Source organism: Macrotis lagotis, chromosome 4 (genome assembly GCF_037893015.1).
Source record: "Macrotis lagotis isolate mMagLag1 chromosome 4, bilby.v1.9.chrom.fasta, whole genome shotgun sequence".
Taxonomy (NCBI): domain Eukaryota; kingdom Metazoa; phylum Chordata; class Mammalia; order Peramelemorphia; family Peramelidae; genus Macrotis; species Macrotis lagotis.
The window spans coordinates 153,297,516-153,310,573 of NC_133661.1; the positions used below are offsets into that span (position 1 = coordinate 153,297,516).

Consider the following 13,058-nt stretch of genomic DNA (forward strand, 5'->3'; position numbering starts at 1 on the left):
TCCCAAATGGGTTCTCAAAGTCAGACATGACTAAAACAACTGAACAAATATCTATAATATATAAAATTATATATTACTATATATATAAAATCATATCCATAATATATACAAAATTTTTATGACAGTATAGTATAGTGAAATATAGAACCTATGTAACCTATATAATTACACATATATAGTAGAATAATGTATATCCTATATAATTATATAATATACAATCCTATATAACAGAATGATATAGTGAAATAGATATTCTATATGTTATATAATATGCATTATCCTAGCTTATATTTAATTATATTTATCAGTATGATGTCATAACATTTCTATCCTATATAATTAAATATGATATTGTTGTTGTTCAGTCAGCCAACTCTTCATGATCCCATTTGGGATTTTCTTGGCAAAAATACTGGAGTCATTTGCCACTTTACAAACGAGGAAACTGAGGCAAGCAGGATTAAAGAACTTGCCCAGAACACTATTACATTGTTGATGGAGCTGTGAACTCATCCAACCTTTCTGGAGAGAAATTTGGAACTACACCCAAAGGGCAACAAAAATGTGCATACCCTTTGATCCAGCAATACCACTACTGGGTCTATACCCTGAAGAGATGATGAAAAAGGGTAAAAACATCACCTGTACAAAAATATCAATAGCAGCCCTGTTTGTGGTGGCAAAGAATTTGAAATCAAGTAAATTTCCTTCAATTGGGGAATGGCTTAGCAAACTGTGGTATATGTATGTCATGGAACACTATTGTTCTATTAGAAACCAGGAGGGATGGGATTTCAGGGAAGCCTGGAGAGATTTGCATGAACTGATGCTGAGTGAAATGAGCAGAACCAGAAAAACACTGTACACCCTAACAGCAACATGGGGGCCAGCGATCAACCTTGATGGACTCACTCATTCTGTCAGTGCAACAATCAGGGACAATTTGGGGCTGTCTACGATGGAGAATGCCATCTGTATCCAGAGAAAGAACTGTGGAGTTTGAACAAAGTCCAAGGACTATTTCCTTTAATTTAGAAAAAAAAAACTGATACCTTATTGTCTGATCTTGTTATCTCTTATACTTTATGTTTCTTCGTTAAGGATATGATTTCTCTCTCATCACACTCAAATTTGGATCAATGTACACCATGGAAACAATGTGAAGACTGACAAACTGCTTTCTGGGCGGGGGGGGGGGGGGGGGGGGGAAGTAAGATTAGCTAATAAGCATCTGAGACTCTCACAAACATGAGTCTTCCTGACGCTAGGCTTGCTATTCTGTCCACTGTTCTACCTAACCAAATTGCTTCCCCTTAAATATGACTTTGAGTGAGTCTGTTACTAACTAGCTATGTGACATTGGGAAAGTCATTTTCTGTTTCTGGGACTTGGTTTCTTCAGCTGAAAAACAAGAAGTTTTAGATGATCCCTAAGGTTCCTTCTATACCAAAAACTAATTGCTTTAAACTACCACTTCCTAGAAATAAAGACAAGGATGTGATGGAACCAGTTTAAAAGGCTATGATGAATGGTTCCCATTTAGTTGGTCATAGTGTTTATCTGACTTGGCCAACCTAGACCAATCCTTAATGTGGTCATAAAGGATGACAGCAAGCCAAGAGCTCTGAGGTCATGCCGAGATGTAAACACAGGAATCAAAAACTCACAAACCTACAATCATGAGTTGTTCAGCTTGAAAGAAAGCTTGACCCACAGTATTGCCAGGGTTAGAAATCCATCCTTGATCCAAGAGCCTTTCTGAGGGGGCTGTCAGAAAAAAGGGAGCAGGACCCAGAGGAGCTCCAAAGAGAAATGATGCTTTATGAGCAGGCAGCTCAGCAGAAAAGACCTAGTGAAGAGAGACAACATTTTAACTGCTCTAGTCATTAATCAGTTGCTGCTTATGTGTATGTATATACTCTCTTTGCAAATCATTTGCTATCTAAATTGGTTGGTTTTCATTTGTTAATATTTCATTAATCTTAATCATTCTCTCTCCAGCATCTGATGAAGGATGTTAGAAGGACACCACAAAAGGGCAATGGGGGTGGGAAGCTCTTATATCTGTCTATGTGTAAGATAGAATTAAAAAAGATGGATAGATATACAGACAGCCAGACTTAATTCATGGAACTTCAGACCAGGAAGTAGCCTAAGAGATCATTTGACTCAGCCTTTGATAGAAATTGATAGACAGATAAGTAGATTTTCATTATTCAGTTACTTCAGTCATGTTCAACTCTCTGTGCTCCCATTTGGGATTTTCTTGGCAAAGATACTGGTGTGGTATGCCATTTCTTTCTCTAGTTCATTTTATAGATGAGGAAACTATAAGGCAAACAGGGTTAGGTGACTTACCCAGGGTCCCACAGCTAGTAAGTATCTGATGGAGCTGTGAACTCATCCAACCTTTCTGGAGAGAAATTTGGAACTACACCCAAAGGGCAACAAAAATGTGCATACCCTTTGATCCAGCAATACCACTACTGGGTCTATACCCTGAAGAGATGATGAAAAAGGGTAAAAACATCACCTATACAAAAATATCAATAGCAGCCCTGTTTGTGGTGGCAAAGAATTTGAAATCAAGTAAATTTCCTTCAATTGGGGAATGGCTTAGCAAACTGTGATATATGTATGTCATGGAACACTATTGTTCTATTAGAAACCAGGAGGGACGGGATTTCAGGGAAGCCTGGAGAGATTTGAGGTCAGATGTGAAATTGGGAAAATGAATCTTCTTGACTCCAGGCCCAACATTCTACCCATTGTGCTTCCTAACTACCCTAATATTAGAACCTACCCCACAAGATTGTTGTGGGGTCCAACTGTGATAATTATTCTTTTTTGGGGGGAACTAGATGTGAGCTATTTAAAAGATTTTTTTTTTTAGATCATCAGATTGTGAGCCTACTCTCTTTAAGATACAACTCATGGGCAGCTAGGTGGCTTAGTGGATAGAGCACTGGCCCTGGAGTCAGGAGTACCTGAGTTCAAATCCGGCCTTAGACATAATTACCTAGCTGTGTGGCCTTGGGCAAGTCACTTAACCCCATTGCCTTTCAAAAAAAACTAAAAAAAAAGACACAACTCAAGCACCAGTTCTTGTATGAACCCTTTTCTGATCATCCCAACTACTACTGCCATTCCTCTCAATATTGTATTTAATTTCCACACCTACAGAGGCCCATATGAAAGACTGTAATTTTCAGGTTGCCCAAAAAACTCTGCTGAATTGACTACACAGGATTCAGAAAACCATTTAGAATTTTAACACAAAGAATTGGAAATTAAAAGGATGCCTATCAGCTGGGGAATGACAGAATAAGTTTTAGTATATGAATGTAATGGAATGCTTTTATGCTATAAGAAATGATGAGCAAGTGGATTTCAGAAAAACCTGGAAAGACTTATATGAAATGATGCTGAGTGAAGTACGCAGAACCAGGAGAACATTGTTCATGGAACAGCAGCATGGTGCAATGATCAGCTATGATAGATTTAGCTCTTCTCAGTATTACACTGATCCAAAACAATTCCAAAGGACTCATGATAGAAATGCTATCTATATACAGAGAAAGAACTTTGAAGTCTGAATGCAGATCAAAGCTTACTATTTTCATTTTTTGTTTTTTTTCTTTCTTGTGGCTTTCCCCTTTTGTTCTTATTCTTTTTTCACTATATAACTAAGGTAGAAATGTTTAATATATTGTACATGTAAAACCTATGTCAGATTGTTTACTGTCTTGGAGAGAGAAAAAATTTAGAACTCAAAATCTTATTAAAAAGGAATGTTGAAAATAAGCTAATTTTTAAAAAATTCTGCCATACAGACTATGTTAAGATTCTTTAGAGCAAAGTAACTAGGGAAAACATTCAAAAGAATAATGCCTGAGTCTCTTCAAGTACCCAAAGAACTTTCCAGAATTTGGAAATGTTTACAAAGTAGTTAAATAGAAGGTGGTTTGGAGGGAAAGAATCTAGTAGTTTGGGAACCAGAAAAGGCTTTCATGCAGAAGATGATACCACAACTATATCTTCAAGGAAGAGAGGGACTCTATAAGGAAGAGATAAAGTGGACAGCTAGTTGATGCAGTGTATATAATACCAGGTCTGAAGTCAGGAAGACTCACTCAGACACTTTCTAGCTGTGTGACCCTGGGCAAGTCACTTTACACTGTCTCAGTTTCCTCATCTGTAAAATGAACTGGAGAAGGAAATGGCAATCACTCCAGTCTCTTTGCCAAGAAAACTCCAAATGGGGTCACAAAGAATGAGACAGAACTGAAACATGACTGAATACCTGAATACCTTTACAGAAACAGATGACAAGTAGAAATAAACATAGTACAGTCTTATATATAGGCTGTAGGAGTATATATGTGTATAAATGTGTATGTTTATAGATATGTATATATGTGTATTTTTCAATATAGATATCTATTTGTATATATATAGATATATATAGATATATTTGCATTTAATTGTAGCCTTCTTGGTGGGGTGGGAAAAAAGTGAAAAGTACACAGCAGATAACAAAATAAATGCTACAAGGAAGCAAAGAAAAGCTGGAGCAGCTTTGAAAACAATGAGTAGTATTTATTATATTGATTTTCTTGAAATGGAAATTTATTGCTTTATATTGAATCCTCTCTTTGTTCTGCTGTGTACATGGCAACACTTTTTTTCTTTTTTTGTATTTGTTTAAAATAAATAAAAACAAAACAATCAAACACAAACAAGGAGGGAGTGCATTCCAAGTTACTCCCAAACCCAGAGATGGAGTCTCCTGTGTGAGGGACAAAGGGCAGGTCAGTTTGACTGGAAGGCAGAGTGTGAGAAGGGTAATAATGTTCTGTGAAGCTGGTTGGGGTCAGGTTATGAAGTGTTTTAAAAGCTTAACAGTTTATACTTGATTCTAGAAGCAAGAGGTGATGAAGTAGGAGAGTTAAATATGGTCAAATATGTGGTGAACAAAAATCACTTTGGCAACAGTATATAGGATGACCTGAAGTCGGAAAAGACAGATTGGTAGACCAATTAGGAGACTTGCAATATTCTGGGTGAGAGGTGATGAGGACTTGAACCAAGGTGATAGCTGTATAAAAGCTGTATAAAATGTGAAAGACGTTAGTGAGGTAAAGGCAACAAGATGTGGCAACTGATTGTATGGAATGGGAGGGTGAGGAGTCCAGGATGTTGAAAATATGAACCTGAGAAGCTGGAGGATAGTCATCAGAAACAAGATGTTCAATAAATACCTGCTGTCTTCACTTTGGGCAGTCTATCCAGGTCAGAGACCACAGAAAATGCTACTCAACATCTCTGGGCTAAACACAAATAGGAGTATATATTCCTAAGGGATGATTTGGATCTGGAATCAGCTGCTTTCAGAAAGACATTGAAGCCTCAAGCTGGCTTACCCCAGCTGAGTCCTTTCAAAGAGAATAACATCCCGCATATTCAGGGCTCCTTCTGTCCTTGTTAGTGGCCCCAGATGGGAGACAGCAATACATTGGAAAGAAGTCTGATCCTAGGATGGAAACCTGGGTTTGAATCTTGATGCTTATCTCCTCTATGATTTTGAGCAAAAACTTTTCTTCAACTTTCTTATTTATAAAATGAGGGATTCTGAACTTTCAACTCTAAAATCCTATGAATGTTTCAGTCTCTAGTTGGAGAGTTGCTCAAGGCTAGCCAGCTCCTCCTCTGTTCCTAAGAACCCCCCATTGAAAAGAAGAAATAAGATTCATACAGCTATTGATTTTTCCAGGAAAATATCACCTAAATATTTATGCCTAAGGAGAGTTTGGCTTGGAATTCCTTAAGAGCTGAAAGGGACTCTGGCCACATTACAGTGTGGATCAGGTCTCTGTGTGTGGTTCCTTATAAAATTAAGAACCTATTAGTGGGAGATGCAGTCCTGCAGTTTTCCCCACCCTGATCAGTTTTCCTCCCCATCCCCCTGCTAGCTTGGGAAGTCAGATCTATAGAATCAAATTCCAACAGCTGCCTTTCGAATAAAAATGTGGTTTAAATCCCCTTCCTGGATTCCCAGTAAATTAAAATTTATCTCTGTCAGAGGAAATGAGGGGGTTCCCCCCTTCTTTTTCTTTTTCTTCTTAATGAGCACTGATGAAGGAAATGAGGGTAGAGTAGAAAAACAGAGCTAAGATCAGCCATTGAGCAGCTCAGAAAGATCGGGGGCTCTCTATTCCTGTGGGGGTGGAGAGGGGGGCAGCTGGCCACAGTCTCTTTTATTATATAATTAACCTTGACTTCCCTGGATTCAAAGAGAGAGGTTAGATGGAAATAAATCAATAGTCTCGTCCGGTCACTTCAAAGGCTACCAAGTCCGACAAGGGACATTCCAGGCTCTTTCAGGGAATAAATTGGAATAGGATGTATGCCTTGTTTTTTTTTTTAAAGGTTTGTGCTTTAATGGAGAAAATTGGGACTAGGTCACATATTTATTTAATCAACAGAAATAGGCAAGATGACTTCCCCAAACTCATACAGCTAGTAAATAGAAGAAATGTGCCCAGGACCCATTTTCTGACCACTGACATTGCATTTTTCTCCAAGATCTCAAGTGGTTAGTGAAAGAAAAAAAAGTCTCATGGTTCTAAGATGACTTTCTCCCATGGCACCTTAGTTACACTAGATGACCTCTAAGTCAAATTATTGGGATAGGAATAGGAGTTATGATCTTATTAATGAAGGACTCCCATATGAGGAAGCTCCTTCTAACCAATGCAGATCTTAGAGAACTGATTAGAGCAGTAGTGGCATATTGACTTAGAAAGCTACAAATGAACAATCTTTATGTTGTATTATATTTTTGTTAAACATTTCCCAACTACATTTTTTTTTTAGGATTTTGCAAGGCAAATGGGGTTAAGTGGCTTGCCCAAGGCCACACAGCTAGGTAATTATTAAGTGTCTGAGCCCGAATTTGAACCCAGGTACTCCTGACTCCAGGACTGGTGCTTTATCCACTGCACCACCTAGCCACCCCGTCCCAATTACATTTTTAATCTGGATCTGGTTGAGCCTCAGTTTGATTCTTCTGTTTTAGAGTACTGAGAAGGTAAGTGATTTTTCCCAGGGTCACATAGCCAGTTAATGTTTCAGAAACAGAACTTGAATCCAGTTTTTCCAGAGTCTTAATCTAACTTTCTACCCGTGATGATATACAATTAAGAGCTATAACTAAAGAAAAAAATAGAGGCGGTTATTACAGCTGGGGGCAGTGCAGAGAACAGTCTAAAACTGATATCATGCTGGGAAGTGGGGGGGGGGGGGTGTGAATAGTGACGATAATGGACATCCTTGCTTTGTCCCAGAACTTACTGGAAAGGCCTCTAGCATTTCTCCATTACAGATAATACTTAATTTTTCTTTTTAGAGAAAGGGTTCTCAATCTTTTTTTGTATTATAAGATTCTTTTGTTAATATGCAGAAGTTATGCTCAGAATCATATTTTAGTGCATAAAATTAAATATATGGAATTGCAACAGAAACAAAAAGTTTATGAGAATACAGATGTAATTTTTTTTTTCACCCCAGTTCACAGGGCTGAAATCTGCCCATAGACCTCTCTGGATATCAGGTTCTATTTTAGGTAGCTCTTATTTATCATATTCAACAAATATCTATTTTTGCCTTTGCTTTTTTCATTTTAAAAAGAGACATGAGAATTATGTTTCATTAAATGCTTTTTTGTGTATTTAATGGTATAATAACATAATTTTACAAATATTTTTAAAGCTTTATTTTTTCAATTATAAAGATAATTTCAACATTTGGGTTTTTTTTGTTTGTTTACAAGGCAAATGGGGTTAAGTGGCTTGCCCAAGGTCACACGGCTAGGTAATTATTAAGTGTCTGAGGTCAGATTTGAACCCAGGTACTCCTGACTCCAAGGCTGGTGCTCTATTCACTGCACCACCTAGCCACCCCTCACTGCACCACCTAGCTGCCCCTTCAACATTTGTTTTTATGAAGTTTTCTTCCTCTCACTTTTCTCTCCCTCTACCTTAGGATAGCAAGTAATATAAGTTAAACAAATACAATCAAATAAGATGATTTTTTTTTGTTCCACCTTCCCCTACCACAGAAGTTCTTAATCTGGGGTCCATTAATTTGCTTTATTTTGATTTTTTTATTTTGATAATTATTTTTCAGTTATTCTTTTGTAATCCTATGTACTTTATTTTATACTTTTAAAAACATCAATCTGAAAAGAAATCCATGAATTTCAACAGATTCCCAAAGAGGTTCATGACACAAAAAGGTTAAGCAGCTTAGAACCCTAACTTCTGTGGGGTTGGAGAGAAAGAGAAGTCATAGTAATGAACCCTTAAGATAGGTGACTATGCCATATAATAATACTAAAAGCTAGCTTTTATATAATGCTTTAAACTTTGCAAAGTTCTTTACAACCATTATCTCATTTTAATCTTCATAACACTGGGAGTTGGTGTTATTATAATCCTTATTTTGCTGATGAAGAAACAGAGGAAGACAGACCAGTGTCACACAGTTAGTAAAGCTAGCTTTAAATTTTGTTTGTGTGTAGTTTGAGGTGTATAGGTGACAAGGGCCACCAGAATCACTCAATAAACATTTATATAGCATCTATTATGTGCAAGGACCTAAGCTACATAGAGGACCACAAGGCTTAGGGATGGTGGCTGCTTCAGGAATAGAACTGAGGCCAGGTTCTGCCATAGTGATGCCATAAGCAATGTCCTTTTTGACCAATGCTAGTTATAGTTCTGTTTCTAAGGAAACTCCAAACTCTGATTATCTAGTATTTATTAAACCTGGCTTCCTTCAAGGCTTAGCTATAAGATGTAAAAGAGAAGCTTATGTGGGAGAGAATATACAAAAACATATAAAAAGTTAAATAACAAAGAAACCCAAACTTTTTTTTTAAACCAGACCTCTTAAATTCATCAGGATAGGGAATTTCTGGTAGAGAACCTTCCCCACCAATGAGAATCTATGCTTTCTCTGAAACTGGAAGCACAGAGATTCAGTGACTTGCTTGGGTCACACAGTCTTTAGGTATCTGAGATGAGTTTTCCTCACTTCAGGATCAGTTCTCTCCTCTTTAGGCCATTCCCTCTCTTACATAATAATCAAATAGCTAGGTTGAAAACAACAGGAAGTCTGTGACCAATATACAAGACAGGTATAGCTAGTACAATAGGTACCACACGACACTAGTCCTTTAGTTGACAAAGTCATCTTCCTCAAACACAGATCTGACCATGTCACATGCAAACCCTCCTTCAAATAAATGTCAGTTACTTCCTGTTGCCTCGGGGATTAAATATAAACTCCTTTGTGTGGCTTCTAAAGTCTTTCACAACTTGACCCTTCCTATCTTTCCAGTCTTCTTATATTTTACTAGCTTCTACATATTTTATAATTAAGCAACACTATCTTCTTGCTGTACAAAACTCCCCAACCTGGGTCTTTTCAATGATTCTCTATTGGTACATTATTACTCCATCAGAGGGGGCAGTTAGGTGGTACAATGGATAGAATCCTGGGCCTGAAGTCAGAAAGACCTGAGTTCAAATCCAGCCTTAGGCACTTAATAGTTGTATGATCCTAGGTAAGTCATTTAACTCTGCCTCAGTTTCTTCATCTGTAAAATGAACTGGAGAAGGAAACAGTAAACCACTTTTTTTGCCAAGAAAACCCCCAAAGGGTCAGAAAGAGTTGTATACAATTGAAAATGACTGAACAGCAACAACCCCATTGGAATGTGAGTCCTTGAGAACAGGGACTGTGTTTTTTTTTTCCCCTTTGTTTTTATCCCCAGCATCTAGAGTAATGCCTAGAGCTTAACAATCATAAATAAATGCCCACTAACTGGTTTTTGAGTAAAGAAGCAAGAAAAGAGAGAAAGAGATCAGGTTGGAGTGGTCTGGGAAGGACTCCCAGGGGAAATGAGGGCCAAGTACTTGAGGACTTAATGGATTTGGATAATTGAGGAGAAAGGAAAAACACAAAACAAAGTATGTAGGCTTCACAGATCATCTCTTCCATGAAAATTTCCCTGAATACTCAAACTTGGATTAATCGCCTTTCTCAGAAATATTTGTAGTTTGGACCATAAAGTTTTATTTGAACTATTCTCTTTGATTTCATATGTATATATACCTTCTTTCCCCAGTTAAATAGTAAAATTTTAAAACATATTTTATAGTCTTTTGTATAACTCTCAGCACCTAGACAGGTTTAAGTATATTACTATATAGACCAAGAAAGCTAGGATGATCTACTAGTGGAAGCACCATAAAACTTAGAAACAAAAGAGGTGTTCAAAAGACTTTCAAAATTGTTTTTTTCATAGTGGGTATTTTATGGTTAAATTGTTCTACTGGTTCTGCTCACCCTACTCTGCGTCAGTTTAAACAGATCCCCCCCAAATTTCTCTGAAACCATCCCTTTCACTGAACTAAGAATTATGATCAGTTCAATGCCCTATAATGATTCCAGAAGACTGATGGTGAAACATGACAGAGAAGTGATAGATTCAGGGTGCAGAATAAGACATTTTTGAAAATGTACAATAAGGAAAATTGATTTGCTTTCCTGTACATATTTGTTACAAGGGATTTCTTTTTTTTCTTTTGCCAAGGGAGAGGGATGGGGAAAAGAGAAAATAAATGCTTTTATTTGAAAAAAAAGTTAATTAGAAAAGAAAGAGGATGTGTGTTTGAAATATAATCATAAATGTGCAAACTGATCGCACATCTACTCTAGGGAGAACCTACACAGGGAGGAGATTCTATGATTACAGTTCTGATTCTCACTAGTTATATGTCCTTGAACTATTTGCTGTTCTTCTGTGGCCATCACTTTCCTTTTCTATAAAAAGAGGAAGCTCTGGAAAAGTTAACTTCTAAAAATCCCTTCTGGTGAGAACATTTCAGAATTCTCTGAAATCTATTGAAATTCGCAGTCTCCGATGCCTCCACATGATGGCAGCAAGAACAACTTCAACACAGCCCTTGGAACGACAAAAAAATCTCACTGCTGGAGACTTCACAGATCATCTACATGAAAACTTCCTGGAATACTCAAACTCTGATTAATCAGAAATATTTGTAGTTTGAACCATATAGTTCTATTTGAACTATTCTCTCTTTGACTTAATATGTATGTACATCTTCTTTTCCTAGAGCAGTATCTGAGGATTTCTCCCTCTAGACGTTCTGGGCTGATCATAGGCATCCCTGTCTTGAAATTTCCTCTCCAGTTCCCTTACATGTCTGCCTGACCCTGTCTTCTTCAACAACTCTCTGAGAACAGAACTGTCAGCATTCTCAGTGAATTTCCACCCATACCCATTCCATTGTGTCAAAGATCATAGAGTTTACACAATCAAAGCTAGAAGGGACCTTGGAGGTCATCTAGTACCCTTCCACCCTCATTTTGCAGGTGAGTAAACTGAGTCCTAGAGAGGAGCAGTGAGGTGGCACAGTGGGTAGAACCACCCTGGAGTCGGGTAGACCTGAGTTCAAATCTGATCTTGGACACTTACTAGCTGTGTGACCCTGGGCAAGTCGCTTAACACCAGTTGCTTTGCAAAAAGAAATCATAATAAAAGTTAAAAAGAGAGAGGGGGTGCAGCTAGGTGGCGCAATGGATAGAACACCAGCCTTGGAGTCCAGAGGACTTGAGTTCAAATTTGACCTCAGACACTTTATAATTACCTAGCTGTGTGGCCTTAGGTAAATCACTTAACCCCATTATCTTGCAAAAACAAACAAAAAAAAGGCATAGAGAGAGACAGAGAGAGAGAGAGAGAGAGAGAGAGAGAGAGAGAGAGAGAGAGAGAAGAAGAAGAAGAAGAAGGAGAGGAAGAGGAGAGGAGAGGAGAGGAGAGGAGAGGAGAGGAGAGGAGAGGAGAGGAGAGGAGAGGTGACTTATTCAAGGTTATACAGTTAATTAATTGCAAAGTCTGTATTAGAACCTAGAACCAGTAGACTCCCACTATGGTGGGAATATCTTTTAACTCAGAGGCAGCTCTCTGGAGTGAATGGTTTGAATCCTGACCCATACTATATGAGCATATATAAGTCATTTATCATTTCTCAACTTTAAAATGGGGGTAATCCCCATTGCCAAGGGGCCTAAGAGACCCTAGTAAATACTAGTTATTATAATTTTTGGTAGGGTTTAAACTTGCAATTTCATCCATGTAGGGAAAGTCTAGTATAAAATGCTTTGACAACAAGGCTCTAAGACAATTAACCCAAGGTGAACATGGCACCAGAGGCAGGGCTTAAATCCAGATCATGCTGATCCCCAAAGACACCCTGTTACAAGCCACACTTATTATAATAATTATTATCACTTTGTCTCTCTTCTATCTCTCATTTAAGGTTCTTTCCTATTTCTTGCTATTTTCATGTCCTCTGCCTTTATGTAACTTTTTTCTGGTTTCTGGAACAGGTGGGATCAGGATGGCAAAGATGATTCAGAAGAGGAATGTGGGCCAAGACAGGTCTGCAGCCTTAGAATAGTATCCTTGGAGTGAGCAACTCTCATAGAAACTTCTTGGGACTCTAGATCTGTGACCTTGATACAAGTGATGTGACCATCAGTTATATTAAAAAACCACTGATGATTGGAGCAGGTGTTTCAGTGGCTTTGGTGGCCTTGAGGCTACTAAGCTCCACCCCCTTAGACCTGCTTCTGATTCTTTCTCTGCTCCAGTCAGAACACAAACAACAAAGTCGAGCTTCCAGAGGCCCAAGAAGGAGAGTAATGCCATGCGTCCAATGAAGGCAAGAGAGGGGCCCCAATACAAAGAAAGGGAGGCTCTCCCCTTCTCATCCTCAGAGGGAGTTTCCTCCTGAGTAGAGAGCTTGCGGAGAACTGAGGAGGAGCATGATACCTTTCCCTCTCTGCTCTGTTCCCCCAAATGTGCAAAATACCCCCAAAGTAAAAACAGTCACTCAGGGATTTTCCTTCACCAAATGAGTACTCCTATAGGGATTATGGTAACAACTGAAAGAGTTTGTGACTTG

At 38.1% G+C, this 13,058-nt stretch overlaps 1 long non-coding RNA gene across 2 annotated transcripts in view; it reads left to right on the top strand.

Annotated features, from left to right (window-relative positions):
• Positions 1 to 1,224: 1,224 nt before the first annotated feature.
• LOC141521644 (uncharacterized) overlaps positions 1,225 to 13,058 on the top strand; it is a 32,803-nt gene continuing 20,969 nt past the window's right edge. The window contains exon 1 of one of the 2 annotated variants that reach the window (XR_012478031.1): positions 1,225 to 1,907. This is a non-coding gene — a long non-coding RNA (uncharacterized LOC141521644). The remainder of the gene's footprint in view (positions 1,908 to 13,058) is intronic. The other variant, XR_012478030.1, reaches the window with a different exon arrangement.